This window comes from Budorcas taxicolor, chromosome 17 (assembly GCF_023091745.1).
Source record: "Budorcas taxicolor isolate Tak-1 chromosome 17, Takin1.1, whole genome shotgun sequence".
Lineage (NCBI taxonomy): Eukaryota > Metazoa > Chordata > Mammalia > Artiodactyla > Bovidae > Budorcas > Budorcas taxicolor.
In genome coordinates this window covers 34,806,332-34,819,575 of record NC_068926.1, presented here as the reverse complement: position 1 = coordinate 34,819,575, position 13,244 = coordinate 34,806,332, and the positions used below count along the sequence as shown (strand labels likewise).

General features: G+C 38.8%; 1 protein-coding gene and 1 non-coding gene across 2 annotated transcripts in view; one reads left to right on the top strand and one right to left on the bottom strand.

The window, feature by feature from the left end:
- The window catches only part of SPATA5 (spermatogenesis associated 5), a 343,990-nt gene that overhangs the window by 309,997 nt on the left and 20,749 nt on the right, over positions 1-13,244 (top strand). The window lies entirely within an intron of this gene.
- TRNAC-ACA (transfer RNA cysteine (anticodon ACA)) lies at positions 102-173 on the bottom strand. Its single transcript has one exon. It is a non-coding gene; the product is annotated as a tRNA-Cys (tRNA).

The following is a 13,244-nucleotide window of genomic DNA, read 5'->3' as shown; positions in this document are numbered from 1 at the left end:
TCTTTGCGACCCCGTGGACTCTAGTCTACCAGGTTCCTCTGTCCATGGGATTTTCCAGGCAAAAGTCCTAGAGTGGGTTGCATTTCCTTCTCCAGGGGATCTTCCCAACCCAGGGCTCGAACCTGGGTCTCCTGCATTGTAGACAGATGCTTTACCATCTGAGCCACCAGGGAACATTGGTGAATATTAAAAATGCCAACTTGATTGCCTTTATTAGCTGTATACTTTCTAGGGGAAGGGTATTCCCTAATGAAACTTTTTATGAAATGAGTTAATGTTTAATATTTATTTGTAAAGCTTAGAAATATAATGAAGAAATAGCTATAAATCTTGTGTGCTTTGTACATCAAAGAATTTAGGTTCATGTTGCTTTCCCATTCACCTGTTTGTTTGGAGTTCTTCAATAAAATAATGCAAAAAACATAGTTTAAACTTAAAAGAGGAAAATAATGTTTTTTAAAAACTCTACCTTTTATATCCCTACCTGTAATTTTGAGAATTAAAACCCTGAGCAACAGTGTGTCTTGGCAGGCAAATTATTTTAACCTGAAGCTTGATCAAAGTACAATTAGAAGAGCACTCTGAATTATAGCTAGAGATATTATTATCTTCTTATGCTCAACCTAAAAAGCGGATGCACAGATTACCTTTTCAACTCAGGATGTTTTCATCTTTAAGACCATGAAAAGTAATGTACATGGGAAAATCAATGTAACAGTCCATCATTTTTATCCCTCATTCATTCTCCAAGGATAGTTTTTGTGACACCTGTGAAGAAGCTTATCATGGAGTTATGTGCACATAGGTAATAGGATATACCCAGATTTAGCATGATTGATGAAATCCTTGTAGTCTACTGCAGTGCAGTGCTGGAGAGTGACTAGCACTCTGGGGAAGTCCCTCACTAAGGAGTTACTTCCAAGGCCAAAGTATTACTTAAACATACATTTAAGGAAAATTGTGCCTTCCCAGCTTGGCAAGAAAATAATAGTTGGAATAGTGTGAGCATGTTCTTCAGTTCTTTATCATCTTCTGGTTTTCTGCCTATAGAAAGAGTTAAAAAAAATGTATCCGTACGTTTTTACTTTTCTTCTTTTGGTTTAATTTAATGAGGATTCTTTTGTTATCAAGGTTGACAGCACTGGCAAATTCCTACCAGCAGGAACACAGCAGTGCACAGTTTCAGGGGGGATCCCTGTGAATATTACCTCTTGACTCAGGCAAGACTCAGTTACTGTCTTACTTGTCAGCTTCATTTTATATAGCTCTCCATGAAAGGTTCATGGCTTGAAGGATGTCCTAATCCCTGTGGGTTAAGTTTCCTCCTTTTCTCCTTTGGCATACAGCTAGGTTACCCATTACTGAGAACAAAAATCTCTGGGTACTTGAGATTCATTGTTCATTTGATGAAACTGTGGTACATGTGTGTGTGTGTTAGTCGCTCAGTCGTGTCTGACTCTGTGATCCCATGGACTGTAGCCCGCCAGGCTCCTCTGTCTGTGGAATTCTCCAGATAAGAATACTGGAGTGAGTTGCCATTCCCATCTCCAGGGGCTCTTCCCAACCCAGGGATTGAACCTAGGTGTCCCACATGGCAGGCAGATTCTTTACTGTCTGAGTCACCAGGGAAGTCTATGATGCACATACATTTGAGTAAATTTAAGTTTTTCATTTGCCATGTGTAACTTACACTGAAAAGTCATCTGGTCCTACAGTTGAAATTCTGCCCTGGGCATTCTTAATATTTCAGTTTTTTTTTTTTTTTTCGTCATCTGAGATGGTATTAATTTGAGTTTGTTCATTGGAGCATGAATATGATTTACCTTTAGTAATTTTGAAAAGGTTTCACATGCTGAGAATCACAATGTCATTAACAGTAATGCACTGTAGTACACAGTGAGATTCTTGGAGGCGTTGGCAAGAATGATCTTTCCTATCAACCAGTCAGCAAAGGCAGTGCAAAATTTCATCACTCAGTCTTGATGCTCAGATAATACCAGTAGTCAGGGTGACATTGTTGAGCTTCTTTCTGCTAGAAAATATTTTGCTTTTTGTTTTCAAAGATGGCTGTTGACAGATAATTCATTCTCTATGTGTATGGATATAATGAAAATACTTCTGTGAATTTAGTAGACCCACACAAAATCCATCTTTAGGATTTTGCTACATCTTTGTAAAACTTATTAAATAGTTGTACACAACTATGTCTCCAACCTGTAAACTTCCTTTCTTCATTCCTTTACGCTGTTACTGTTTAGCAGTGCATTCCCCTCAGTCTCCAACATTGGATGCTAAATGGCTATAAAAATTAATTTCGAGTTGCTTTGCTTATAGTTGTCTCATATCAGAATTCCATTTGTCAGCTTCAGTTTTTTACTGGAAGACATTCCAAGGAAAAGCTGGAATTTTAGGAATTAGAAACAAATTACAACCGAAAGTGAACATTTCCACAAGTAGAAACATAAGGATGTATGAGATAGAAGCCTCCTAAACCACTCACAGTGACTTCCACTTGAATTAGGTTATAAATAATTTGCACTGGGAAGAAAATGATAGATAAATCCATAGCCATATCTTCATTATACACTCAGTAATCAGGTTATATATTAATGATATTAGTAAATGTTTGCAGCAGTTTTGTTGAACAATTACTATGATATTGCTAGACAACTAGCAATAATGTCATGTAATAACTAATTTAATACAATAAGCCTAATAATTTGTTGTTTAATTTTTAATACAATAATCCTATGAGACACAAAGTTATCTGGTTTAATACAATACCCCTATGAGAAAAAAAAATAGTACACTCATTTTACAGAGGAAGAAACTGTAGCTTAAAATAGTATTTTTAAGATCTCACAGATAAAACTGGTAGATCCAAGTACTCCAAAGCTGGTGCCCTTAAATCTTAATTTCCTTGAATATCCATTGTTTCTTTAGGATGGTTTTGATTGCGTTCAGTAAATGTGTGTGTGTGGCTGGGAATTTGTATCTATTAAGCTTCTGCTCTAGTTTTTTCTTACTTTCTGACCAGCTTGATAATCTAGTTTCATCTTCAGCATCACAAGGAATTAATCTATATAGTATGTTAGTTGTAACTCAGTGTCATCTTGAAGGGTTTTTTGAATTATTTTAATAGTTGCCCTTCTGCAGTGATCTGAAAACACCACTTACATTTGCCAGAAATAATGCCTTTCTAATGCCAGTGTTAAAGCTTCAGAATCTTAGAATCAATTCATTGATCAAAGAAGACTGTTAGTGTCTGGCCTATAGTTTGTTCTTAATAAATGTTTGATGAGTGAAAGACCTCATGCATACAATGTTACTTTTGTGAAAGTTTACCACACTGAACACTCTACCATCTTCTCTGGACAGAAGTAGTATATGTACTTTTTGGAATATCTAAAACTGTTTTATCTTAACTGTATTAAAAACAAACACTTATGTGAGTCCCAGGCATTTGCCAAGATAATCACTGGAGATAAAGAGACTTCTCTCACTGCCTTTTACCTTGGGTTTGAGTTTTGATATTTGATGATAACAAGTTGGGATCAGTGCTAGGCTGGGCAAGGTTCAAATTAATTATATAAAAGGGTACATCATTTTTTAAACCCTATCATATCCTGTTACCCAGTTCTCTAGTTCAAGTGCTCTAGGCACTGATTTAATCTGGAAATGATAATTGGACTCCCCACTAGAATAGCCCATGTGTTTTGAGAGGCTGTCTGGTAATGAGAGGATGTCATTCTTTTATGAAAGAACTTGAGGCAAGAATCCAGGATGAAGAACTTTGGTTGATCTCACCAGAGTCCTGGCAACACTGTGATCTGAATCATTTTGGTCAAAGTCAAGTTTCCTGAGGGTCATAATTTTCAGTAAGAGGAAGAATCGCAGAGTAATTTTCTAGATGGGTCTGAATAAAAGCACAACTCGTTGGTTGCGTAATTGAACATGTTTGCTTTTACTTCTTGAGTTGTGTAGGTATGTTAACTTTCATATCCAAGTCTGTTGGAAACAGTTTTTATTTTAATTGAATTATGTTTATGTTAATTTTCTCTGCAGTACTTTTTCCTCAGACCCTTGGATGGTTGTCTTTTTTTTTTTAACCCCCTTCAATTTCCACCGTTGTCCACTCTCTTGTGATCCAGTTAAATGGAAACAACCACAAACAACAGCCACACTGTGTGAAATATCCCATTTCTACCCTTGAGTCTACTCATTTACTTTTCTGATAAATGACTTTGGGGGCCTGCAGAACCAAGGGATGAAAACTCTGGAGGTAATGTTGATGCATTTATAAGCAGTGTTTGCATAAGGTTCTGGTAGCCTTGGTCTTTTAAACTGCCTGACCTACCACTGTTCTTTTGTTTTTGTTTTGTTCATTATTTTAGTCTGTTTACAACCAGAAAAATGACTTGGTAGGGAAAGGAAAGTTTTATGGCAATCCTTATATTCTTAGCTAACTGACCTAATTGGCTTATCATTTAATTTTTGTTTATTAAAGTATAAAAACATAAAGCATGTGATAAATGCCGAGTTAGGGAACTGATACTTTTCCTTAAGTTTGTACATTCCAGAAATTTGTTGTTTCCACATTAGGGGAAGTTGTGAGCTAAAGTTTTAAGGGGAAATGTTATGTCTTAATCTATATGTTTCTTATTAAATGGCATTTGGTGGATGTTGAAATAAACCCCTGGATTTAGGACCATGGTAAACAAACCTGAAATTATAAATTTTTCCCTTACTGTGAGTTTATATTACTTCTGATTGAAATGACAGTTTTTTTAAAGCTTCAGCTAGAAGGAATAAATTCATATAAAAATATACACAAATTGGAAGTATGGCAGAGATGAAAATATAAGCCTCAGTCTCTTGAATGAGGCAATCTTGGATTTGAATCCCATGTCTGATATTTACTAGCTCTGTGACCTGGGTAGTTTTCTCATATATGTAGTCATTGTAGTAATAGTAAAAGAAGAATAACTACCAGAGGCATGGAAGCAGCCAAAATGTCCTTCAATGAGTGAGTGAATAAATAAACTAGCGCATCCACACAGTGGAATCTTTCTTATTCAGCACTGAAAAAAAATGCACTATCAAGCCATAAAAAGACCTGGAGGAACCTTAAATGTATATCACTAAGGAGCCAATCCAAAAAGGCGACACACTACGTAATCCCAACTATATCACGTTCTGGAAAAAGCAAAAAAACTATGGAGACAGTGAAAAAAGATCATTGGTTGCCAGGGGTTAGAAGGGATGAATAAGTAGAGCACATAGGATTTTTAGGACAGTGAGACTAGTCTGTATGATACTGTAATGGTAGATACATGTCATTACACATTTGTCCAAACCCACGGGATGTACAATGCCAAGAGTGAACCCTGAGCTAAACTCTGAACTTTGGGTGATAATATTGTGTAGGTGCAGGTTCATTGATTGTAACAGATATACGCCTGGGTGAGGGATGTTGATTATAGGGGAGGCTATGTATATGTAGGGGCAAAGGGTATCTGTACTTCCCACTCAGTTTTACCATGAATCTAAAAACTGCTCTAAGTGTACTAAAAATAATAAGGATACAGCATGGCAGGAAATGAAGAAGGAGAGAAGAAATAAAAAGACTGCTCTCAAGGCCACCGCCTGTTTTACACCCTCAGCCTTCCCACTCTCTCTGCCTCTCCCTCGCCTCCAGCCTCAATCGTTTCCATGTGGATGGTTAAGGCAGCTTGTTTTCCCACAATGAATTCCTAGAGACAGTGCCATAAAGCAGACCACCACAAAACAGGTCACTGTTGGGAGAGTTCTGTTTCCTTAAACAGACAATATTATAATAGAGGATTGCATTCCTGACCAGAACTTGCCGTCAAATAAAAATCTGGGTTCTAAATTCTCTAAAGCAAGTGTGATTATCCACTCCACATTGATTGCAATCCTGGGTACCGTGAGTGACCGGGCCATAAAAATACAACTCTGGAGATAATCCGCTTTTACAACCATTTTGGGGTAATATATTCATTTTTTAAACCTTCCCCAAATCATTGTTCATCCTCGGGACACAATCTGTCCCAACCAGCTGCATCTTGCAGCTACCCTGTGGTACCCACAGTGCCACAGGGCACCGTGACCACACTGTAAAAGGTTTACCCACAGTACTGCAGGGCACCGTGACCACACTGTAAAGGGTTGGTGTGGCTGAGGAGCAGTTCCCTGAATAAGAAGGCCTCATCTGTTCAAGATTACTAAGGAGAAGTACTAGGAATATCCGCTCAAAAGAAAAAAAAAAAAGGAATGCTGTTTCCTATATCAACATAGTGAGACACCTACCAGGATGTTTTGTAAGAGGTTTTCTCCTTGAATGCAGAAAGAAAAAGTCAGTGTTTGTTCCATAATAGAACATTTAATGTATAAAAATTATTTTGCTTCACAAAAAACTGTGAATGTACATGCTTTGCACTTTTATATTTCCTTTGTTTCTGGAAGTCTAGGTCAGATGCTCCATAAAGTTTTTATCACCATGTGATCTGTAAAGCATATGTTCCACCAGAAAACCCTTCCAGTACCCAGCTCTCTGGTTTCCATAGAGGTGATGATGGAAATTTATGTGTAATTGCTGACTAGTGTTATGCTACAAAGGATGTTTATAAAATATTAACTTCTGATAAAGGGGATAATATTTTAAAACACCCTTGATCCTTGAATAATGTTGCATATTAATGGTTATATAGCATTTGGCTTCAAAGTTTCTTACTACATAAACTTTGGTTTCTTACTTGTGTAAGCATCCCCCTGGAAACAGATAGAGGTACTTGTCTTTTTCACAGGGTTAGAGTCTGCTGTATTGTCCAAGTAAATGCTTTTCCCCATTACTACTGTTTTTTTGTTCAGCTACTGACCAAAAAAAAAAAAAAAAACCCCGTTTTTATTACCTAGAATCCCCCAAATCTGAGTCAAGCCTAGTTTTATAGGAATGCTCTATCTGAATTGGGTGGGGGTTGGGGCAGCACACTAAGTCTGCAGGTCAGATATGTCCCACAATCTGTTTTTGTAAGGCTCATAAGCTAAGAATAGTTTTATGTATTGAAGTGATTGAAGAAAAATCAAAAGAAGAAAAATACATGAAGTTCTAATTTCAGTGTCCATAAAGTTGTGTTGGCACACAGCCACAACTCATTCATTTACATACTGCCTATGGCTGCTTGCGAACAACAAAAGTGATTTGAATAGTTACAGAAGGGACTATGTTCTCCACAAAGCCTAAAATATTTGCTCTCTGGCCCTTTGCAGAATAAATTTGCTAGTCCCTAATCTAAATAATTTTTCACTAAATAATTTGTTACTCTATCTACACACGTATATTCTTAGTCATTCTTTCTCTCTCTCCCCCTCCTTTTCCCCTTCTTCCTCTCCCTCCTTTCCTTCCTCTTCAAACATATATCATTTTGAATCTGGCAATTACAATTACAAAGAAATCAAATTGTGAGCCTATCATAAATGCTAAGCGGAAACACGTTTTAACTTCCTTTGACTTGTCAACTCTCTTCCCCTCTCTACTTTGCCTTTCCTCTACTGTCTGTATATAGAATTTCTAAGGCCATGCCAGTTTCCAAACACATTTTGTTTTTAAGGTGGGGGTTAGATCTTGATACATTTTTTAACTTCCATGGAAAGTTCCCTGCTAGTATGTGGTCCCATTTTTAACCTATTTGTAGACACCCCCGATTATCTAAAATCACTTTCACATGGGGCTGAGGTTAAGCTTTATTTCTCTTGGCATGTCCCTGCCATAGCAGACACTTCCTCTTTGCCTTGAAAGGACAAAACGATGTTCAGCTGTCTGGGCTCAGGCCCAGTATTTGATTTATACATTATTTAATTTCCTCCTGAAAATTGGAAGCAGGACTTTCAGGAATGGAAGTCAGTATTTTTCATTTGTTTAAGAACACTTTTAGGTCTAATATAATCATCGGTAGTAGATGTCAGCATGATTAGGGGGTGACTTAAGGTAAAGCAAATAAAACATGAATACAAACGAAGATTATTTGACAGTGGAAAAGATCTGAAGTTTTGGAATAATCATATGCTATGTGTTAGTAGGTGTTTTGTGTGCTAGTGTTGTGTGCTAGTCTGTGCTTACACTTGAGGGTACCTGTCTTTACCCACTGGCAGAGAAACCTCTAACCATTATGCTGTAGCTGAAATTGGGGGATTAGAAGTTTGAAAAGAACTTAATGTAACCGTTCCTGTAATTTTACAGAGGATTTTTGATTTCTGTCCGAGCTGCTACTGCATTTATCTCCACAATTAAGTTCATGCACATGCCAGGATATGAGTGCCAAAATGGTTTGAAATTCGTACAGCAGTGAACTCAGGAAATTAAAAATTAACTCTGGAAATACCATTTCTTGTTTTACATCCACTTTTGGATAGTATATTCCTTTTTAAACCTCCCTTAGATCGTTGTTACTCTTAGGTTACAGCCTGTCTCCATTTTACCACTGAAATTCTCAAAAGACTGGAACACTTACTGCCTCCAGTTCCTCGCTCCAAAGTCACTTTAGAAACCCTGGCAGCCTGGCCTCTCTCTCCCTCCACACTGCTGAGCTGACCTCACCAACCGTTTCCTCGTCTCCAATCCAGGACCCAAGCTCCAAGCCCTCAGCTTCCCTGACCTTTCTGCCCCATCTGCCAGAAGCCATACCCTCTTCCTGAAATGTTCTTCTGGTTTTCATGTGAACTCTCGTAGGCTCCTCTGCTTCTTCCTGTCTTTTACAGACTCTCTCCTTGTATCACACTAAGCTGAAGTGTTCCCCAGGTTTTGTTCCTTCAATCACTTCTTTCTCTACGCTCTCAGCTGTTTCCCTCTCATCCTTCCTCTATGCCCCAGACATTTGACGAGAACCCGGAGACTACAAGGAGCACAGTCTGGAACCACCCAAGTCTTGTGAAACTACTTTTGAACCTCTGTATGCAGCCTACCCTGTGCTGCCTCTGTGCCTTGCTCAGGAGTGTTCCTTCGCATGGAGTGCCTCGCTGCCAGCACCACCATCTTCACATCTCCCCTTCATTTAAAGCTCATTAGTAAGGGGCCTTGTCTTGATTAGTGAGCTCCTGGTAGATGTTTTCTCCTCCTCATCAGAGCTACAGTGAGGGCCAGATAGCCTGAGAATGATAAATGGTTCGAAGGTACTGTAGTCACGCAGATACGGATTTAAACCTGGATTCAGCACTTACCTGATTATATGATATTGAGCAAATATACCTAAATGCTTTAAATGTCAGTTCCTTCATTTTTAAATTGTGGGGGAGGGGGACTGCTGCCTCCCTTACTTGGCCTGTCGGATAGATTAGACATGTGAAGATCTAGGACATTTGGGAGTCAGTCAGTGGTGGCCCTGGTGGCGGTGGTAGTAGTTGTAATGACAACTATTACCATCATCATCAGCATTGTTCTTCCATGCCAGTATTCTATGTTTCTCACATGTCACTCACTTCACTTTCTCAAAAGCATTTGTACAATTGTCTTACTCCCTGCTTCTGAATTCTAGGCTCCTGCAGGTTGACTTTATATTCCCTCCCCAAGAGCATAGAGCAATGTTTTGTGCATTGGTTTTCCTGAATGAATTGAGTTGAATAGAATAGCCCTTCTCTTTCCCTAAATACTGGCTTCACAGTGTTCTTGGGATTCAGAGCTGCTGTGTTTGTGGCTATATCTTCATGTTTCTGTCAAATATTAGCATGAAAAGTCTTTGCCTGTTGTTCTGTTTTGTCACACTGAATCTTGAAACTAGCCTCTAAAATTATTGCATTTTAATTTCTCAGAGACTTAAGGACCTATACATTTAGAGCTAATCTTAAGTAATTCTTATTTTTGAAAAAAAAAAAAAACTACTGAACTGCTTTGTATTTGATATATAAATGATATCAGTAGTAAAATACTTAAATTAATTAATGTTTATACTTTAAGTTTTTATATTAAATTGTTTTTTGATTTTATACTTTTTATAAAAACAAATCCACCTGCAGTTTTTTTGGCTTATATAACTAGCAATTTTTCTTTTTTACAGAATGTTTTTCCTTATAAAACCCTGATCTCTGAACATATTCCTAGAAAGCAGATTTTCTGTTTCTCAGAAGTGTCACTTCTTCAGAAATCACACATTATCCTGGTTACAGTATCCTGTAACTGCTTTGTTTGTTGTTCAGAGGACCAGGAATGTAGAGCAGATTTTGCTGATGATTTTTGAAGGAGATAACAGAAGACTTGTTGCACTGCTGCTCATCTGAACATCAGTAACACTGAGGTTACAGTGTCTGACACTAGTGGGTTTGACTCATAGACCAGGTAGGCACTGAGGCCTTATGAAAACAGCACAGATCACATGGAGGATTTTTTTAAAGTACTGGCACCCAAAAGTCACTGAGATCCCCCTGATCAGGCTTTCATCAGTCAGAGAGCCTTTCTGGATTTGCAGTTTTGCAGAGCTCTGTATTGGGTGGTGTTCTCAGAGCTTCAAACCAGCTGTGCAGCACCTGAGTGTAGGATACCCCTGTGTGAGCCGTGGGTTAGGGTAGTGATGGGGTCAGGGACAGACTGAATTTACATTTCAAGTACTTTCAGGAGTTATTTGCAAGCACTCAGGAATATAAAATGGTATCACAGCTGAGAGCTTTATTTAACATTCCATTTAGCTCTAATCTCTACTTAATCTCCACTGTTTTTATTTGGTTACTAGGTATTTAGCACAGCCCCATTTTGTGGAAGGCTGGCCAAAAGCACACTTCAAATTAATGGTAGTCAAAGCTTGCTCTACTGAATCTAGATTGGAGCATGAGCAAGAGGTTCATTGGTTCTGAAGTTGTTTTATAGAGCTTTTTTGTTTTTGTTTTTAACAGTCTGCCTCAGCAGTATATACAGTATAAAGTTATAAGGAATAAGTTCCACATTTGGTCAAAAATCAAATTGTTAGGACAAAAGTCCTAACTTTAGTTAACATTAAGTCAAATATCAGACTTGTCCTCATTCATTCAACATGTATTTATTGAGCACCTACTATTAAGTAAGTTTCCAGTCACTGGTGCACAATAGCAAACATACTAAATGAAAGTCTACGAATTTGTGGGTCCAGTTTTGTGAGGAGAAGGAGCACATCAACGAAATAAGTTAAAATGTAATATATTAGATGACAGTAAGAGAGGAGGAGCAAAATAAAGCAGAGGAGAAAAGGATTCTAGAGGGTAGGCAATAGGTTTAAATACAGGTGGCCAGGAAGAGCTTCCCAAAAAGGTGATGCTGGGTCAAAGCCTGAGGTAAGTGAATTGTACAGTTTGTTATCCAAGAGAAGATCATTCCAGAAGGGGAACAACAAGAGTGAATGATCTGAACAAGAGTGAGCCTTTCTTGTTTAAGAGCAGTTAGGAAGTCCATATAGCTGGAGTGAAGAGAGTGGGCGGTGTTCCAGTGTCCAGCTGAAGAAAGTGGGAGGGGTGATTGATAGCAAATGATAGATCAAGTTAATTGACGACTGAGGACTGACCATTGGATTATTTGACGGAGCAGTTCAGTGGAAGGTCAGAAGTCTCATTTGGATGAGTTTAAGGGAGAATAGAAGGAGAGGAAGTGGAGAAAGGCAAATAAAAACAGCTACTCCAAGGAGTTTCACTGGTGGTGGATTACAGCAGATGTGGGGGGACTTCCCTGGTGGTCCAGTGGTTAAGACTGCACGCTCTCAATGCAGGGGGTGAGGGGTTGGGGGCCGAGGGGACAGGGTTCAATCCCTGGTCTGGGAACTAGATCCCACATACTGCAACTAAGACCCAGCACAGCAAGCTAAATACATACATGATACATACTTCATAAAAAAAATTAAGCAGATGTGGAGACATGGGAGGTGATTATGCTTTTAAAATGAGTAATTACAACATATTGTTATGCTGATGGGGGAAATTGATTATGCATGGGGAAGCAATTACAGCAGCAAATCTTGACTTAGGAAAAAGCGAATGGAATCCAGTGATTAAATAGGAAGACTGCTCTTAGGAACCCAGGTAGACCAACCGTTGAAGCAGAAAGGACAGTAAAGCATGCGAGTACAAGTAAAGGGAATGCGGTAGACTTGATGATGGAAGCATACGGAAAGTTCTTCTCTGCCATGGAAGCAAACTTTCTTCCCAGTATTTGAATAAGGTCCACAATAGTCCTATCACATGGTCATGAGTTTGAGCAGGCTCCAGGAGTTGGTGATGGACAGGGAAGCCTGGCATGCTGCAGTTCATAGGGTCACAAAGAGTCGGACACGACTGAGCGACTGAACTGAACTAGTAATTGTTTACTGACTATCCCTAGAGCTGTCTACATCTGGGCAGCTTGTGAATTATTCATGGGTTTCTTTTATTGAGCAGAAACCTCTCTCCTGCAACCTTAGTCCTAGATCTGCTTTCTAGAGCCTCACAAGATCAACAGTTCTAACCCTTTCGGTAAGCACCTTGTAGGTACTGAAGAGTTGGAGTGATTTCTCACTGCAGCCCTCATTCCTCTGCTATCACAGTTGTCCCATTAGGGTTTCTGTTGGGCTGTGGTTTGGGCCGCTCTCACATCTGATCACTTTCTCTACTAAGAGGAACCAGGCTTATTTCATCAATTTTGTTTGTTAATCAGGACTCATTCACCATGTCATTTGGGATCTTTTTTCTCCTAGGCTTGTTTTTTTCCCCAAATATTCAGTGGTTCTAACAAATATTCACACTTGATTAGCATACCAACAAAGATCTTGTCTAATGTGTTTATCCATAGACTGCATCCAAGGACAAAGCACAGGTATTCAAGAATCCCCTCCAACCTGACTTTACCCATTGGTTAGCCCTTTCTGGGTAGAATTGTCATGTGATGCCAAGTAAATCAACATCTGATTCAGGAGAGGTGGTCAGATTAAGTGGTATCAGGCCAAGGAAAAGGGCTATATGATTAGTGGATTCAAGCCTGGATGTCAAGATGAAGGGCATATCCTTGAAAATGAGTTAGTGAAGCAAGCAGTTCTCTGATCAAGGTGACACATCTGATGGTGGACACTTAGGGTTGCAGGGGCCTGGAGAGATGCCTTATAGCTGAAGATAAACATTTCAGAGGCGTTGGCATAGAACTAATGTTTGAAGACACAGAGTAGATTCATTCTTTGAGAGGGGAAAAGTAAAGTCTAGAAACTAGGGGCCTAGAATAATATATCTCTACTAGGAATGTCTAT